General features: G+C 44.9%; 1 long non-coding RNA gene across 1 annotated transcript; it reads left to right on the forward strand.

Moving 5' to 3' along the window:
• Window positions 1-1589: 1589 nt before the first annotated feature.
• LOC138159572 (uncharacterized) lies at window positions 1590-4630 on the forward strand. The gene is made up of 3 exons (XR_011167910.1): window positions 1590-1705; window positions 2343-2564; window positions 4334-4630. It is a non-coding gene; the product is annotated as an uncharacterized lncRNA (long non-coding RNA).
• Window positions 4631-17245: the final 12615 nt, after the last annotated feature.

The raw sequence follows: 17245 nt of genomic DNA on the forward strand, positions 1-17245 counted from the left end.
TCCTTCCTTCCTTTCTTCCTTCCTTCCCTCCTCTTTCTTCCTTCCTTTTCCCCTCCCTCACTCCTTTCCTTGTTTCCTTTCGCTCCTTCCTTCTTTCCCTCCTTGCTTCCATCTCACTTGATCCTCACAGCAGCCTGAAAAGGTAATTGGGCCGATGTTATTTTCCCATTTTACAGATCACCAAAATGAAGTCACAGGAGAATCAGCTCTTAGGTCTTGATCACAAGCTAGGAAGAAGCATGGCTAGGAACCTAACCTAAGTCTTTGGTTCTTAACCTAGAGCTCTTTCCATTACCTCTGGGATGTGGCAAGAGGAGGAGAAAGAAGAAAGGGGAGCAGGGAGAGTAGATGTTGCCAGGCAGCCAGCCCCAGTCCTACCATGTTGCCTTGGTGACACTGAAAGTTGGGAGGGAAAGCAGGGATTTACCTGCAGATGGAATATATGAATTTCAGGTCACAGGATCCTAGATTATCATAATAATAGCTTAACACTCATATCATGGATTTTAAGTTTTAAAAGCACTTAAGTGTATAATTTCATCTGCTCCTTTCAATAGTCTTTGGGGGGTAATGTCATTGTCCCCATTTTACAGATTAAAAAAAAACTCTGAGGTTCAGGGAGGTTAGTTGATTTGCATCAAAGTGGTCCAATGGATAGAATGCTGGGACTATGATTAGGAAGACGAGTTCAAATCCAGCCTCAGACATTTGGTAGCTAGGTGACCCTGGCCAAGTCACTTGACCTGTCTGCTTCATTTTCCTCAACCATAAAATGAAGCTCATAATAGCGCCTAACTCAGAAGGTTGTTGTGAGTGCTTTGTAAAAAGCACTCTGCAGGGACAGCTAGGTGGCGCAGTGAGCACAGGCCCTGGAGACAGGAGGACCTGAGTTCAAACTTGACCTCAGACACTTAACACTTACTAGCTGTGTGACCTTGGACAAGTTACTTAACCCCAGTTGCCCTGCCCTCCCCCCTCCAAAAACTAAAAAACAAAACAAAAAGCACTCAGCAATGTGGGTGCTTAATAAATGTTTGTGCCCTTCCCCACTTGGTCTTGGCCAGGCCACAGCTAATCAATGTCAGAGGCCCCTGTGGGACCCTGGAGAAGTCAGATTCTCTGGCCCCAAGTCCACTACCCTGTAGCATTTCATGGTGAGAGGGACCTTAGTGGTCGTCAAGTCCAATGTAATCGTTTTGTAGTGGTGAGAGACTAAGTAACTTGACCTGACCAAGGTCACACACATAGTAATTATTAGTCCAGACCTCTTATCAGTCCATCCATCAACAAGTTTTTTTTAAAGCCTATCCTGTGCCAAGCAAAGACAAAATTACACCAGGTTATAAGGATTGGGGAAACTGAGGCCTGAAAAGATGAAATAAAGTTGTCAAGGTCATCCAGCTAGCAGAGCTGGCAAGAGATGCAGAGGCCCCACTGAACTTCAACTTTGGCCACTCTGCCCGGGGATCCAGGGCGCTGGGGCATCACGGTTCGGGACTCCCCATCTCCATCCCTTCCCTCAGCTGCCTCCTTCCTCCCGTCCTCTCTTCTCCCTCCCCTTTCTTCCCCCTCCCTGGCGCTTCCTCCCCATCACGAGAAAGTTCACCCTGGAGGAGAGAGACTCAAGCCCCAGAGACAATGGGCCCCCCGAAGAAGAGGGAGAAGAAAGGCGCGATGAATTGACCCCCTATTGAAGGCTGGGCTGGTAAACTCCATATTTTCCACGGCATTTAAATGCCTGCAAGCAGATTAATAAGGCTTGGTAATAGCAGAAGCAGTCTATATTTATTCTATCTTAAATGCCAGTTTGTCAGGCCGTATTAATATTGATGGGGAGGCTGGGATTGAGGCCGCGGAGCGCGGGGCCGGCGCTTTATCTCCGCCGTGCAGGCTGCGGGAGCCCCGTTATCTGGCCCAGGCGGCTGCTGCAGCTGGCTCTTCCCGGGATGGCGCCCGCTCCCCCGCCTGCCGCTGCCCCTCGCTGCCTTTCTAATCAGAAGAGAAGAAGTTGCTGGCTTGATATTTCCATTTTTATCTCTTTTATTTACTTCATTTTAATGTCTTTCAGTGAATATTTTCTTTGCAACAAGGCAAGACTATTGATCACTTACACAACCCCCCCCCCCCCAGTCTGCGGTGGGAGGGTAGGGGAGGCTAGAAGAAAAGGGGAGGCTGGAGAGGGTGATGAATAGGGTGGGAGGAGACCGTGAGGGGTCTGAATGGCCGGCCCGGGCATCTAACTCCTCTTCTCTTCTCATTCCTCCTCCCTTCTGCCCCCCCCCTCCTTCTTTCTTTTGGTTTCTCCCTCCTCCCCATCTCTTTCTTCCCCTTTTGAATTTCAGAACTTTAGATCTAGAAGGGACCTCAGAAATCTCAAGGCTCCGGGATTTAGGGGTGCTAAGGACTGGAGAGACTATCTGCCCCCTACCCCACACCCCATCTGGGGTCCAGGAGGAGGAGCGTTTGGTCCAAGGTCATTCAGCCAACAAGTGGCCGATCAGCCCAGCAGCCCCCAGACTTTCCAAGTTGGCAAGGTCAAACGAAAGTGACTCCAGTCTGCTCAGGTAGTGAAGGAGGAAGACTGGGAGATCTCTAGTTTGGGGGTGGGGAGAATCAGGCAGAGCCAAATAACGGAGGGGATGTTGTGTTCCGGAAACAAAAGGCAATAGAAGGACATTCTTTAATAATATCAGGCACAGGAGAGGAAAGAGGAAATCGTCTCAGTTTTGATAAATCGAAAAAGCCCAGACCAGGGGAAACTGAAAGGGGCAGGGGCCCTAAATGTATTTTTTTAACCTTTGTCTTTGTAACTCTGATGAGATAACCAGGGATTGCATTACACAGATAGGAGTGGAGGAAGAGGGAGGGAGAAAATAAAGGTGGGACTGTGAGGGAGTGGAATGAACAGAGATGAAACATGTTACTTTTAAAAGCCAGATGTATGTAAATCAGGGCCCTTTTGATTGGTGGCGTTGAATCTTTGACCTACTCCCTAGTCCCCAGGGATGGTAAGAGCTGACTGCTGCCGCTGGTGATTTGAAGAATCAGCCCAGTTCAGGGAAAAGCCTGGGAAATGAGGTCGCGCTCTAAGAAACTGTTAAATCAATCGTGTATTAAGCACCTACTATGTACCAACACCCCCAGAAGTGTTCTGGTAAATGTTTAACAACCAGAGAAAGGGGGGTGTAGCATGCCCACACTTTAAAGTTTAATCTGCCTTATCAACACTTCTTTAGTCTAGACAATCTACAAAATAGTAAATCAAGCACCGATTTGGAGCAATTGGTTGCCAGTTTCTGAGGTGTAAAAATTCACATTGGAAAATTTAACTATAGGCTCTCCAAGGTGATTAGAGATGGCTCCAGCACACCCCTGGTTCTCCCAGAAACCAAATTCAACAACATTTATTGAGCACCTACTGTATGCACAGCACTGAGGTGCAAAGATGGAAAATGCCATAGTCCTTGACCTTAAGGAATAGCATCTCTTGTTTCTCCAACATCCAAAGGTTTACTAATTACTAGATATCTCCATTTTACAGATGAGGGAACTGAGGTTTAGAGAAACTAACTTGTTCAAGGTTACACAGCTTTTAAGTACCAGATAATATCTAGATAGTAATAGCTAGAGCAGCTAGGTGGCGCCATAGCGCACAGAGTGCTGGGCCTGCAGTCAAGACGGCCTGAGTTCAAATGCAGGCTCAGAAACTAGCTGTGTGATCCTGGGCAAGTCACTTAACCCTGGTTACTTCCATTTCCTCCTTTGTAAAATGATCTGGAGAAGGAAATGACACTGCTCCAGTATCTCTACCAAGAAAACCCTAAATGGGGTCGTGAAGAGTGGGATATGACTTTACAGCAACAGCAGCATTTTATATGATGCAAGTCTTCTATTTGAGGTTTTCAAAGCCCTTTATAGATATTATCTCCTTTTATCCTTGAAACATCCCTGGGAGGTAGATGCTATTATTATCCCCTTTTTACAGATGAGGAAGCTAAGGCAGACAGAGGTTAAGTGACTTGCCCAAGGTCACATAACTAATATCATATATATTATAATATAATAATATAAATAAGAGTCTGGACTTGAACTCAAGTCTTCCTGACTCCACATCTGGGGCTCTCTGATACCAGGGTGCTTCTTTTCCAGTCTATTTAGAGGAGGGGGAGGAAATAAGACACATGCACCTAGTTAGTGTAGTGAATAGACTGCTTTGGAGATTGGGTTCAAATTTTACCACAGACACAACACCTGTCACCCTGGTTAAGTCATAGGACATTTGAACAGGAAGGGACCTTAAAAACTCATCAATTCCCACCCCCTCGTTTTGCAGATGACTGATTTGAATCATGGAGTGTTCATTTGCCCAGGATCCAACAGCTAGGAAGCTGCTGGGGAGCTGAACTCAAGCCTCCCTAACTTCACTTCTCGTGCCTTGCCCTCCATACTGTGCTGTCTCTTGGCTCAACCTCTGTGTTTCTTTATCAGTAAAACAGGAATAATAGTAATAGCTATGGAACTTTCCTCACATAGGTGTTGGGAGGATCAAATAAGATGCAATTAAAACTTAAACCTACAATACGACCTTTGGGACATCCTGTATGTAGTATGCTTTACAAACAAAATACTATATAAATGTCAGTCAATAAGCATTTATTAAATGCCTACTGTGTTGTGTACCAGGTACTGGACTCAGCACTGAGGATACAGAAAGAGGCAAAAGACAGTCCCTGCCCTCAAGGAGCTTCCAATCTAATAATCCATCATTATTATTATGGGTTATTAATATTATAATTATATAATAATTATAGAACTAATATTATAATTAAATGTAATAATTACAACAACGTAAGTGAGACACAGTAAATCCTGGAGTCCTAGGCAAATGAGAGAGCCAATAACTGCTGTTATTAAGAAGTTTGAGGAGAAAGATTGATTTCACCTGGGAGATTTCACCAACTCCAAAGGGAAACGTGGGTGGTGGAAATAAAGTTGGGGCCAGATATTTGAAGTCAGGGAAGTCAGTAGGAAGTCAGGAAGATGTTTCAAAATGATAGTTTGTCCCAGGTAATTTTCCTGGGAGGTCAGTCAAATAGTCAACAATCATTTAGTAAGTGGTTACTATATACCAGGCCTATGCTAAGCCCTGGAGGAGATGAAGAAAGTTAAAAGGAGCCCATCCCCTCCATCAGTTTATATTCTAATGGAGAGATTACATGTAAGTAAGGAGGGGTGTGCAAAATGTCTCCAGGGTAGATGGAAGGGATCTGAGAGGGGGTGGCATTAGCAGTTGGGGTCTGGAAAGGAGATTTCATCTGAGTCTGGAAGAAGCCAATGCAGGAGAGTGAAGGGGTGGCAGAGCCTTCCAGGAGCCTCGAATTTGAGCAACTCCAAGATGGCAGAGTGGTTGGATCACAGAGTGGGTGGAGGTGAGCAGAGACTGGGAAGGGGCCAGGCCAAGAGCTTTAAATGCCAAACAAAGGATCCTGGAGGTGATGGGGAGCCCCAGAGCTCCTAGAGCAGGGGAGTGGCTGCCCCCCACTCCCCCCACTCTTTCTTCTCTCCTTTGCATCATCTTTGCCATAGACCCAAACAGATGTTCCTGTAAACCCATGAGGGCTTTATTTCTGAGAATCCACAGAGAAATGTCTGAAAAACCCAACAAAAAGGAGCCAACATAAAACCTGGGAGCTGGCAGGGGCCTGCTATTTTTAAGAAATCATTTTTGATTATGAACTTAATAACGCTCTTGACAGAATATAGGGATAGGTTGAGAGGCAGCCATCTGGTTGTGAAAGAAAGAGCCCTGTTTTGTGAGTCTGGTGATTGGTGTTTGTATCCCAGCCCTGCCATTTCTGCCAATTAGGACCAAGTGGCTTGGCCTCTCTGGGCACCGGATCGGGTTCCTCATCTGGAAAATGAGTGGGTTGTTCTAGATGATCTCTAAGGCTCCTTCCTGCTCTAACCTCCCTCCACCCATAAAAACCCCTGGTTCTCCCCTCCCAGTGAGTCCCTATTTTGCATCTTCTCTCTTCCTCAATGAGGTTACCAGGTCCTGTTTCCCTCCCATTTCTTTTCTTTCTTTCTTTTTTTTTTATTACAAGGGATGGCACACTGGATGGGAGGGGAAGAGGAAAGATTTTTTTTTTAAATGAAAGTGACATAAAAGCAAAGAACATCAATAAAAGTAAGATTAGAAATATGAAGATTATCAGTTCCTCAGATTCAGCCTCTGTTGGAATACTTATCATTAAAAAAAAGGTGTTCTAGTGGTCCAGCTGGTAACTCATTCTCTTGTCATGAAGAAGAGGGATTCAATTAACTTTGTGTAAGGTATGAAGGTAAAATGAGGGCTGATAGGTGAAAAATACAGGGAGACAGAGTCAAACTCCACAAAACTCATGGGTGACCAAGGCTCTATCATAGGGTGCCAACTTGGGGATGGGCATGATGGCACCATGTCTTTGTCCCAGTGCCTTCTGTCCTTTGACACGCCACCTCGAGTCACCACAAATGAGGTCCCACTCCTCCCCTAGCATCTGCCTTCTGTGATGAGGGTCTCCGTCCATCCCACCATATCCTACCTTTCTCCCTCAGGTGGCTCATTGAACAGGGGAGTTGTGGGGATGGCCCTTTGTCTCTTCTAGTGAGGCTGGTGACTTTGCACAGCCCTTCCTCACTTAAATCCAATTCATTTGCCAGTCATGGCATCATCTTCCTGAGGTCATGGTCCTCTTTCAGAAGGAAGGACAAGACACAATCACACAACCTTTGTCTCCTCTAGGAGGCTGCCCTGGTACAACCCCACCAAAATGGTCCCTCCTGTCTCCTACCCCACCCATTATCCACCCCCACCCCCAAGAGGCTGGCTATCTCTTACCTCCTCTAGGGGGCTGCCTATTGGGACTAAACTCAATGGGGCAAATTGTTATATCCAAGACAGGGGTGCAGAGTTTCAGAACTGCCTGATCCTGTAAATTAGGGTTCTCTGAAACAGCCCCTCCTGTCCCCCACCAACTTTGCCCCAAGCATCAGAATTCTCATTATGACTTTGAATAGAATGATCAACCAGGAAAAGTTTGTATTCGGTCAAAGGGCCTCTATATTTGAATACTTATACCTGAATACTTAAGGACCTAGAGGGCCCCATGTGGTCTCAAGGCTGCAGGTTCTCCACCCCTATGGTCTAGAGTCTAGATTCCAGACACAAGAAAGAACCTAGTCCTACTGATTGTCAGAGCCAAAAGTCCCTTCTTAGAGATCCGATAATCGGTTCACAAAGTCTAGACAGCTTAAAGAATTTTCCCCAAGTCCACATATACCTTAGTGGCAGGAGTAGGATTTGAACTGACATTTTCATACTCCAAATTCAACGATCTTTTCACTAAACTGTACTGCTCACTTGTGAGGGAAAGCATGTGTGAAGAGTGAAGCCCGTCTGAAGTCTAGGCCATTTCCTTTGCTCCTCAATGGGTCCCTGGGCCTGGGGACCTGGCCCTCTCCCCCCTCTTCCCCAGCCTTACCCTCCAAACTCGCCTCACCCGGCAACCATCCTCCCAACCCAGGTGACTGGCTGCTTCTGGTACGCTTCCCCACCAGGGGGAAAACAAACCATTTTAATTTAACGACCATTAGGCCTCAAAATGAAAAATCCTCATTAACTAATAAAAAGCCCATTGCACTCCCCTTTTAACATAATTAGTGGCAGCCAGGACTTCAATTAAAGCTTTATCCAAACTTCAAAATGCCATTCTCTTCGTAATTACCGCATTGGCAAATGTAGACAGTTTAACCTTCAAACATCCCCTCACGATCACTGGCTGTTCAGGAATACAAACCCTCATCCATTCTCCCTGACACATGCCATGGAATGCAAAGACACTCACACAGGACTCAAGGAGACCTGAATTCAAATCCTTTTTAGCTGTGTGACCCTGGACAAATCACTTCCCCTATTTGCCTCAGTTTCCCCAACTGGAAAATGGGGTTAATAACAGCCCTTTTCTCCCAGGGGTGTTGTTAGGGTCAAATGAGATATTTGTAAAATGCTTAGCACAGTGCCTGGAACATAGTAAGCACTCTATAATGTTAACTGTTAGTAATGTTAGCTATTATTATTGTTAGGGCAGTTAGGTGCCATGGTGGCTGGAGTGCCAGACCTGGAGTCAGGAAAACCTGAGTTCAGATCTGGTCTTAGATACTATGTGGGTGACCCTGGGCAAGTCACTTAATTCTGTTTGCCTCTGTTTTCTTATCTTCAAAATAAACTGGAGAAGGAAATGGAAAAGCACTCCAGTATCTCTGCCAAGAAAACCCCAAATGGAGTCATGGAGAGTCAGAGAGGACTGAACAGCATTATTATTGTTATTAAAGAAGATAGGACTTAGAGTCTGAAGAAATCCTAAAGTTAATCTAACTCAATCTTCTCATTGGACAGATGAGAGAACTGAGGACCAGAGATGGAGGTGATTTGTTTAAAGTCAAACAGCTTAATTCAATTCAATCCAATGATCATTTATATGCCTGCTATCTGTAAGGCCCTGGTACCAGGTGCTTGGGCTACAGAGATAAAATGAAAAACACTTTGAGTTCTCAGGGAATTTATAATCTATGTAAACATAAAAGTATATTTGTGATCATTTGAGAAGAGAGAGGAGACTAACAATTTCATTTAGATTACACATTCGTAAGCTTTTTTATTTTTGGAGGGGGGAAGGCAGGGCAATTGGGGTTAAGTGACTTGTCCAAGGTCACACAGCTAGTAAGTGTGTCACGTATTTGAGGCTGGATTTGAACTCAGGTCCTCCTGACTCCAGGGCTGCTGCTCTATTCACTGTGCCACCTAACTGTTCCTGCTTTTTAAAATTAATTAATTAATATTTCAAAATTTTCTTTTATTAGATTTTAACTTCCAAATTTTTCCCCTCTCTCTCCATTCTCCCCTTCCAAAGATGGCATGCAATCTGATATAGGTTATATATGTATGATTATATTAACCATGTTTCCACATTAGTCATGTTGTGAAAGAAGAATCAGAACAAAAAGGAAAAACCATGAGAAAGTAAAAACAAAAAACAACAAAAAAGAGAAAATAGTCTGCTTCAGTCTGCATTCAGACTCCATAGTTCTTTCTCTGGATGTGGATAGGATTTGCCATTATGAGTTTTTTGAAATTGTCTTGGATCATTGTATTGCTCAGAAGAGCTAAATCTAACAAAGTCGGTCATCACACAATGTAGCTGTTACTTTGTTCAGTGTTCTCCTGGTTCTGCTCACTTCATTCTGCATCAGTTCATGTGAGTCTTTCCAGGTTTTTCTGAAAGTCATCTACTCATCATTTCTTATAGCACAATAGTATTCCATTACATTCATATACCATAACTTGTTCATCCATTCCCCAACTGATGGGCATCCCCTCAATTTCCAGTTCTTTGCTACCACGGAAAGAGCTGCTATAAATGTCTTTTGTACATGTGGGTCCTTTTCCTTTTTTTATGAGGAGACTAACAATTAAGGGAATGATCAGGGAAGACTTTTTTTTCCTATTTTTTATTAATTAATTTTTAGTTTTCAACATTCACTTCCACAAGAGTTTGAATTCTAAATGTTCACCCCATCTCTTCCCTCTCCCTACCTCAAGACAGTGTGCATTCTGCTTACCCCTTCCTTCAATCCACCCTCCCTTCTATCACCGCCCCCATCCTCTTCCCTTCTGTTTTCCTGTAGGATAAGATAGATTGTTATACCCATTGCCTATATATCTAATTTCCCAGTTATATGTAAAAACAGTTTTTAATATTCGCTTTTAAAACTCTGAGTTTCACATTCCCTTCCTTCCTCCCTCTCCACCTACCCTTATTGAGAAGACAAGCAATATAGGTTATACATGTGCAGTCATGCAAAACATTTCCATAATAGTCATGTTGTGAAAGACTAACTATATTTCCCTCAATCCTATCCCACCTCCCATTTATTTTATTCTCTCCTTTGATCCTGACCCTCTTCAAAAGAGTTTGTTTCTGATTACCCCCTCCTCCCATTTTTCTTCCCTTCTATTATACCCTCCTCTCTTATCCCCTTCCTCCTACTTAAGAAAGACTTACTGTAGGAGATAGTGTGTGAGTGGAGGTTGAGAGGAATCTAAGATTTCTACAACATGGTGGAGAGAGGATGGTACATTCCTGCCATAGGGAACAGTCTGTACAAATGCTTGGAGGCTGGAGATGACATACTGAGTTTGAAAGTAAGGCAGTTTGAGAAGGAGCATAGTTGTGTATTGGGCACTTAAAAATTGACCTGCCTTGAACCAGCTTTGCTGGGTTACTATACCTGATTCCTCTTCACCCACTCCAAACAAAATGGCCTTCTGGACTCTTCTCACATGGGACATTCATCTCCCTACTGCATGCCTTTGCCTAGGCAGTGCCCCATGTCTGGACTGCCCTCCTTCCTCAGAATCCCTCATTTCCTTCAAAGCTCAGCAGATATCACCTCTTCCAGGGGGCCTTTTCTGATTCCCCAAGTTCCTAGTGCCTTCCCACCTACATTACTCTGAATATACTAATGGGTAAAAACAGAATCAGTCCTAGATCTTGAGCATGAAGGGGTCTTTGGGACAGAAATCTGACAAGGTTAAATGATTTGCCCAAAGTCATACCCAGGCAACTAGGTGACCGCCACAGTGCACAGAGTTGGAAGACCTGAGGTCCGATCCTCTGACACTTACTAGCTGGGTGACTCTGGGCAAGTCATTTAACTCTGTCTCCCTCAGTATCCTCACCTATAAAATGGGGATCACAATAGCACCCACTTCACAGGGTTGGGCAAAGACCCAATGAGATAATATTTGTAAAGCATTTAACAAATGCTTGTTCTCCCCTCCCTCTTACAAGTAATAAGCATCAGAGGGAAGATTTGAAACCAGAGTTAACGTTCTTTCTACTCCACCATGCTGACTCCCTATAGCATAGGAGCTCCTTGAGGGCAGGAACTGTTTCATTTGGTCTTTGTATCCTTCGCACCAATAAAATAATGCCAAGCATGAAGCAGGTGCTTTATAAGTGCTTGTTGATTGGCTTCCAAGGGTTCCTCCAGCTCTGATGGTCTATTAACAACAATGACTAACATTACTCTAACACTTGAAGGCTGGCAATGTGTTTTATGTTATCTCTTTGGAACCTCACAACAATATTGGGGGCTAGTGCTATAGCTCTCTTGAATTCCCATTTTACAGATGACAAAGACAACCTTGGAGCCAGGAAGACCCAGGTTCAAGTCTCACCTCTGACACCTCTGGAGTCTAGAGAACTGAGTTGTTCGTCCGTTATTTTCACAGAGGACCAATGACATCACAGGGTGTTGTCTTCACTTGTACCTGAGCTGGATTTAAGGGAGGCAGAGTCACACAAGGGCATCAGCCTCACCTCTCTCTCCCCAAGTCATCAAAGTCCCATGGCAGACAAAAGTCAGGATGGCCTGGGATGCAGTGGGCAGCCTTGGGCGTGCAATGTTTGACCAAGCTCTAAGCACTCCACAGAGCCTGCTTCAGCCACCTCTGTGGCCGTTGGGGCAAAGTGCCACATCTGCCCATTCCACTGAGGAAAATCACCCCCTATCTCACTAATAGGTTTGAGGCCTGTTGGTCCCCCTCAGCCTGGTTTAGCCCATCTGCTGAGATGGTTTAGTGGGGTGTGGCCACTGTGCATGCCACAGCTTTTTGGAGCTGTAGGGGAGAGCTGGGGGGATCAGGTGGACCCCAAAGGTGAATGGGCAGCCCTCACCACAAGTGCTAGTCCTCCCAGATCGAGGGGTCAGATTGCTCTTCTCCAGTGACGGCATGGGTCGGGTCCCTGCCCAATCCCCTATCTTGGAGCCGAGGCTGAGAAAGAAGCCACCCAGATGGGCAGCTAAGCAGTTTGACCAGCAGCAGAGGGATTAAGCCCAGATTTCTTTCTCTCTTTATTCCAGTTCTTGGTGTCTTCCTATTACCCATGATGCCTTTGTGATCACAAGTCCTTGATCAGTTTTCTAGGTTTTAAGTTATTTTAAGTAAGACTGAGCAGGAGGACCCAAACAACAGCCAAACTGCATCTTCTCACAGCCTCTGCAGGCCTCCTGCCTGATCCCACTCGGACCCAGGTTACTTTCTCATCTACAAATGCTATTTTCATAACCCCAGGATCTGAAACAAGAATAGTCCTGGACTTACACTGTAATCTGAAGCTAAACTTCAGAAAACTTGCCTTTAAAATTCTATCCAAGGGACTGATAAAATCCTTTATCCAAGAGAAAATCCTCTCCTCGGTGACTCAGTGCATGGAGTCAGGAGGACCTAAGTTCAAACCTGACCTCAGATACTTTCCAAGTTGTGTGACTCTGGGCAAGTCACTTAACCCAGATTACCTTCCCTCAGAATAAAAATTAAATTCCCTGCTGGAGTCAGCTTGAACTGGCTCCAGAGAGCTGGTTGTTAAATTTTCAGTGTAAGCCTTTATACCTCAGAAATCAGCAAATGCTAAAAATTAGGGCCTGATTTACTATTTTGTTGATTGTCTAGACTTGGGAAAGTGATAGAAAAATATAAATAATTCAGGATAAGCTTAAAATGGTGTCCTCCAAGACCTTTTTCTCCCTCTGGAGAATTGGTTATTAAACATACAGCACACACTGCTCACTGTTATTCAAACCAGCCTTTCTCTCCTAAGTTATTAAGGCTCAGAACAGGCAGATGGTGGGATGGAGGCCTTGGAGGCCATGTTCTGTGATCAGAAAGAAGACTGTTAGCTCCTGTGTGCTCAGTCACAGGGATAGGCCCATAGTAGAAGAGAGTCTGTGGGACTCAGAGTCAGGAGAGGCCTGAGTGTGAATCACACCCCCAACACTTCCAAGCTTGTGACCCCCAGCTAGTCATAAGTTCATAGATCCAGAGCTAGGAAGAATCCTTGAAATGATTACCGATGGAGAAACTGAGTGTCATAGGCTGGTCACTACCCTGGAGTCAAGACTTGAGTTTGAATCCTGACTCAGACCCTTACTAGCTCTATGACCCTGGGTAAATCACTTAACTCTCTCTCAGCCTTGTTTCTTCTTCTGCAAAAGGAAGATGACCCAGCATCTCCCTCACAGAGCAGAGGTTAGGAGGGAGTGCATATAGTGGGAGACAGAATTAAAAGATGGGGAAGAGCTAGGGGGCTAGTTTGACTAGAATACAGAATGAATTAGTCATGGTTCCTGGACCACATATAAAAAGGATAGGCTTGTCTGGAGCCCAGTTGGCTGAGCTGGAGAGGATTCCAGGTCCTGAGAAAAAGGAAGAGAAAGGTCAGCAGTACACAGGAATTCCCCTGTACAGCAATTCCAAATGGTTCCCCAACCTTTGACTGAAGATTTCCACCACCTCCCTAAATGTGTTGGGTAAATGTGTTATTTAAACTAATGTGACTTTAAAATCGATTTGGTTTGAAGATGTGAAACTTTCCCATTTCCCTTGGACGTGCCTGGCAATTCTGGGATGTCCCCAAACCATTAGCCACATAGACCAGAGTGGCCTCATCATAGTGGGGAGTCTTGTTCCTAGGGTTGGGAGATTTGGGCTTAAGATTGACACTTATGAACTGTGTGACCTTGGGAAAGTATCTTCCCTTCTCTGGGCCTCAGATTCCTTATCTGTCAAATGAGGACATTGGGCTAGATGAACTCTAAGGTTCCCTCCAGACCATAATCCTATGATCCTACGGGCAGTTTCTTAAGTTAGTAAATCACAATGACCTGGGGTAGGGGGAGCGTGCCCTTCAGACAAGACTAACACCAGCCTTCACTCCACCTCTAAGCTGGTGATAAAATGCAGAGTTCCACCAGTCCCAGAGATCCCTCTTTCAAGCATCCCAGGAATTTGCCCCATCTGTCAGTGGGAGGGGAATATTAGCCCCATCCCAGGTGCCCTATTCCCCTACCTCACCCTAGGGTTAGATAGTAAGAAAGAATTCATGTTTCTGAAGAAAACAAAACAGGAAATGTTTATTTAATTTGGATTTTGTGGGAAAAACCAAACCAGACCAGTGTGTGTGTGTGTGTGTGTGTGTGTGAGAGAGAGAGAGAGAAAGAGAGAGAGACAACAATATCATGTGACATGATAATGACATAAAATATATGATGCAATACAATGTGATGCAATGCAATACGATACAATATATGATATGATATGATATGATATTATATGAGATGAGATGAGATGATATGAGATGGCCTGATGTGACACAGTCCTGTCTCACTTAAACCCAATTCAAGTCATGGCCTCGCCTTCCCGGTGCCATGGTCCCCTTTGATAATGAAGGGCCAGCAATAACAGCAGGATGTCATGTGATGGGCCATAATATGAAATATGATGCAGCACGTGATGATACTATGGGATGGGATATGACATGATAGGAATGGAATGTAATTTTGTGATGTGAGGGAATGGAATGAGATGATGGAACATAACAAGATTATACAATTATTGCATATAATAGAATCCTGAGCTTGGGGCCAACTGAGCTGAGCTGAGAACTCGGCTGGACAGACTCGAGGGGGACAGCGCCTTAGAGATTGTCCAATCAGGGAAATGAGGTGAACTGCCCAAGGCTGCACAATTTGTGGCTGAACTGAGACTGAGTTCAGATCTCCTGCTGCCCAGAGGTCTTGCTATCTTAATCAATCAATTAATTAATCAACAAGCATTAATTAGGTGAAGGCAGGAGGTTCCCTGAGCAGAGTTGTGCAATAAACAGAGGAATTTAGGAGGTGGTGGTGAGGTAGGAGGGCATTTCTGGCAGGGGGATTAGCCAGCGCAAAGGCATGGAGGCTGGAGACGGAGTTATCATATGTGACGACAAATAGAGGAAGACCTGAGTTCAAATTCAGCCTCAGATCCTTACTTCCTGGGTGCGTGTTCTTGAGCAAGTCACCTATTTTCTGTGTCTGTGTCTCCCTTAGTTTCCTCATCTGTAAAACGGAGATTATAATAGCGCCTACCTCCCAGGAGTATAGAGGGGATGCTATGAGATATTTGTAAAGACTTAGCACTTAGTAGGAGCTTAACAATTGCTTGTTTCCTTCCTTTCTTTCTCGTTCAGCAAGACTAGTTTAGCTGGTCTTGTAGGAAGAGGAATAATCAATCTGCCCATCTATCCAGCAGCAAGTATTTCATTACACAAGAGCTGAAGAGACAAATACAAAGAATGAAATAACCCCTCCTCACAAGTAGCTTATGTTCTAATGGGAGGAGAGAACCAGAAGAACTAGAAGTATGCACCAACTGTATACAGCTACACAAAAAGTAGTCAAATCCAAGACCGTTTTGTGGGAGGGGCACCAGCAAGGGGCCGCTGGGAAGGCTTCAAGCAGAAAATGATGCTCCAGCTGCATTTTAAAGGAATCGAGGGACTCTGGGTCCGAGGGAAGGAAGGCTGGATGGCAGGGACGTGGGAGACGGGATCCTGGGGATGGAACAGCCAGAAGGTCACGTTGGCTGCATTGCAGAGTATGGAGGAAGAGGAATATCGGAAAGGCTGGGGAAATAGGTCAGGACAAGGTTGTGACAGGCTTTTAAAGCTAAAGGAAGGAGGTGTCTTTGCTCCTAGGGACAATAGGAAGGCACAGGACTGTATTTCAGATCCTGGGGTTATGAAAACAGCATTTGTAGAGGAGAAAGTAACCTGGGTCCGAGTGGGATCAGGCAGGAGGCCTGCAGAGGCTGTGAGAAGATGCAGTTTGGCTGTTGTTTGGGTCCTCCTGCTCAGTCTTACTTAAAATAACTTAAAACCTAGAAAACTGAGCAAGGACTTGTGATCACAAAGGCATCATGGGTAATAGGAAGACACCAAGACCTGGAATAAAGAGAGAAACATGGTCAGATCTGTTCCTTAGGCTGAAATGGGGAGAAGGTTGAGGCAGGGGGACCCCTTACTGTTGAAATAATTTAGGCAAGAGGCGATGAAAACCTGAACTACCATGGAAAATGTGAATTCTGAGGTCTCTTTTCCATGATCCTGAATGGGGAGGGGGCACCAGTCTACAGGAAATAACCATTGTCTTTTATCCTGGGATAAGCGAATTGGGTGGGACATGGGGGCTGAAGCAGGCTGAGGTGAAGAGGCTGCTACAGAGGCTGTCCCCATATCCCAGAAGGGCTTCAGCAGCGAGTTTAGCCAGACACCCCCCCCCAAAGACTCCAGGAGAAGCAGCTGCCCCCATGCCTAGAATCCTCACCTCCATCTCGGGGTTTCCCTTTCTTCCTTCAAGACTCAGCTTGAATTCCAAGTTCTACAGGAGGTCTATTCTCTCAGCCACCCCCAAATACTTTCCTCTGGGATTACCTTCCATCTGCTCTCTATATGGGGGCAGCTAGGTGCCCCAGAGCTTACATCACCAAGGAATCAGGAAGACCTGAGTTCAAATCTGGCTTTAAATACTTATTAGCTGTGTGACTCTAGGCAAGTCACTTGACCCTGTTTGCCTCAGTTTCCTCATCTGTCAAATGAACTGGAGAAGGAAATGGCAAACCATTCCAGTATCTTTGCCAAGAAAATCCCAAAATGGAATCACAAAGTGTCAGACACAACTGAAAAAATGAGTAAGCAACAATACAAAGTTTGATTTTGCCCACTGTCTCCCCCTTTAGATTATAAGTTCCTTGTGGATGATGGGATCTTTTTTGGTACCTTCAGGGCCTAGCACAGTATCCAGTGACTAGCAAGTACATAATCAATGACTGGTCCTAAAAATGAGAAGGGAAGTAAATGCTTTTTATGAGAGTAGATAAAAAAACTTGGTCTGTCTACTATGGCTTCAGTGGCAGTCCCAGAGACTGAGGCTGTGTCTGCTCATTAGAGAGTAAGCTCTTTGAAGACAGGCACATTCCCCCTGACACGTAGAACTATGCATGGCACTGGGGAGTTTGTGGAATAGACATCTCATTTACTTTGAGGTATTTAATAGTTGTCTCAATTGCCTCTATCAAGGGAAGCTACATCATGGCATAGGTAATTCATAAATCAAGTAGAGGATAGATGAGACAGAGAGACTGAGTCAAAGAGAGAGAGAGACAGAGAGAGAGACAGAAAGACAGAGACAGAGACAAAGACAAAGAGAGAGAAGAGAGGGAGGGAGAGAAAAGAGAGAGAAGAGAGGGAGAGAGAGACAGGGAGAGAGAGAAACAGAGAAGAAGAAGAAGAAGAAGAAGAAGAAGAAGAAGAAGAAGAAGAAG

The sequence above is a fragment of the Petaurus breviceps genome, unplaced genomic scaffold (assembly GCF_028583685.1).
Source record: "Petaurus breviceps papuanus isolate PSGF00001 unplaced genomic scaffold, PetGlider_PUasm1.0 176, whole genome shotgun sequence".
Lineage (NCBI taxonomy): Eukaryota > Metazoa > Chordata > Mammalia > Diprotodontia > Petauridae > Petaurus > Petaurus breviceps.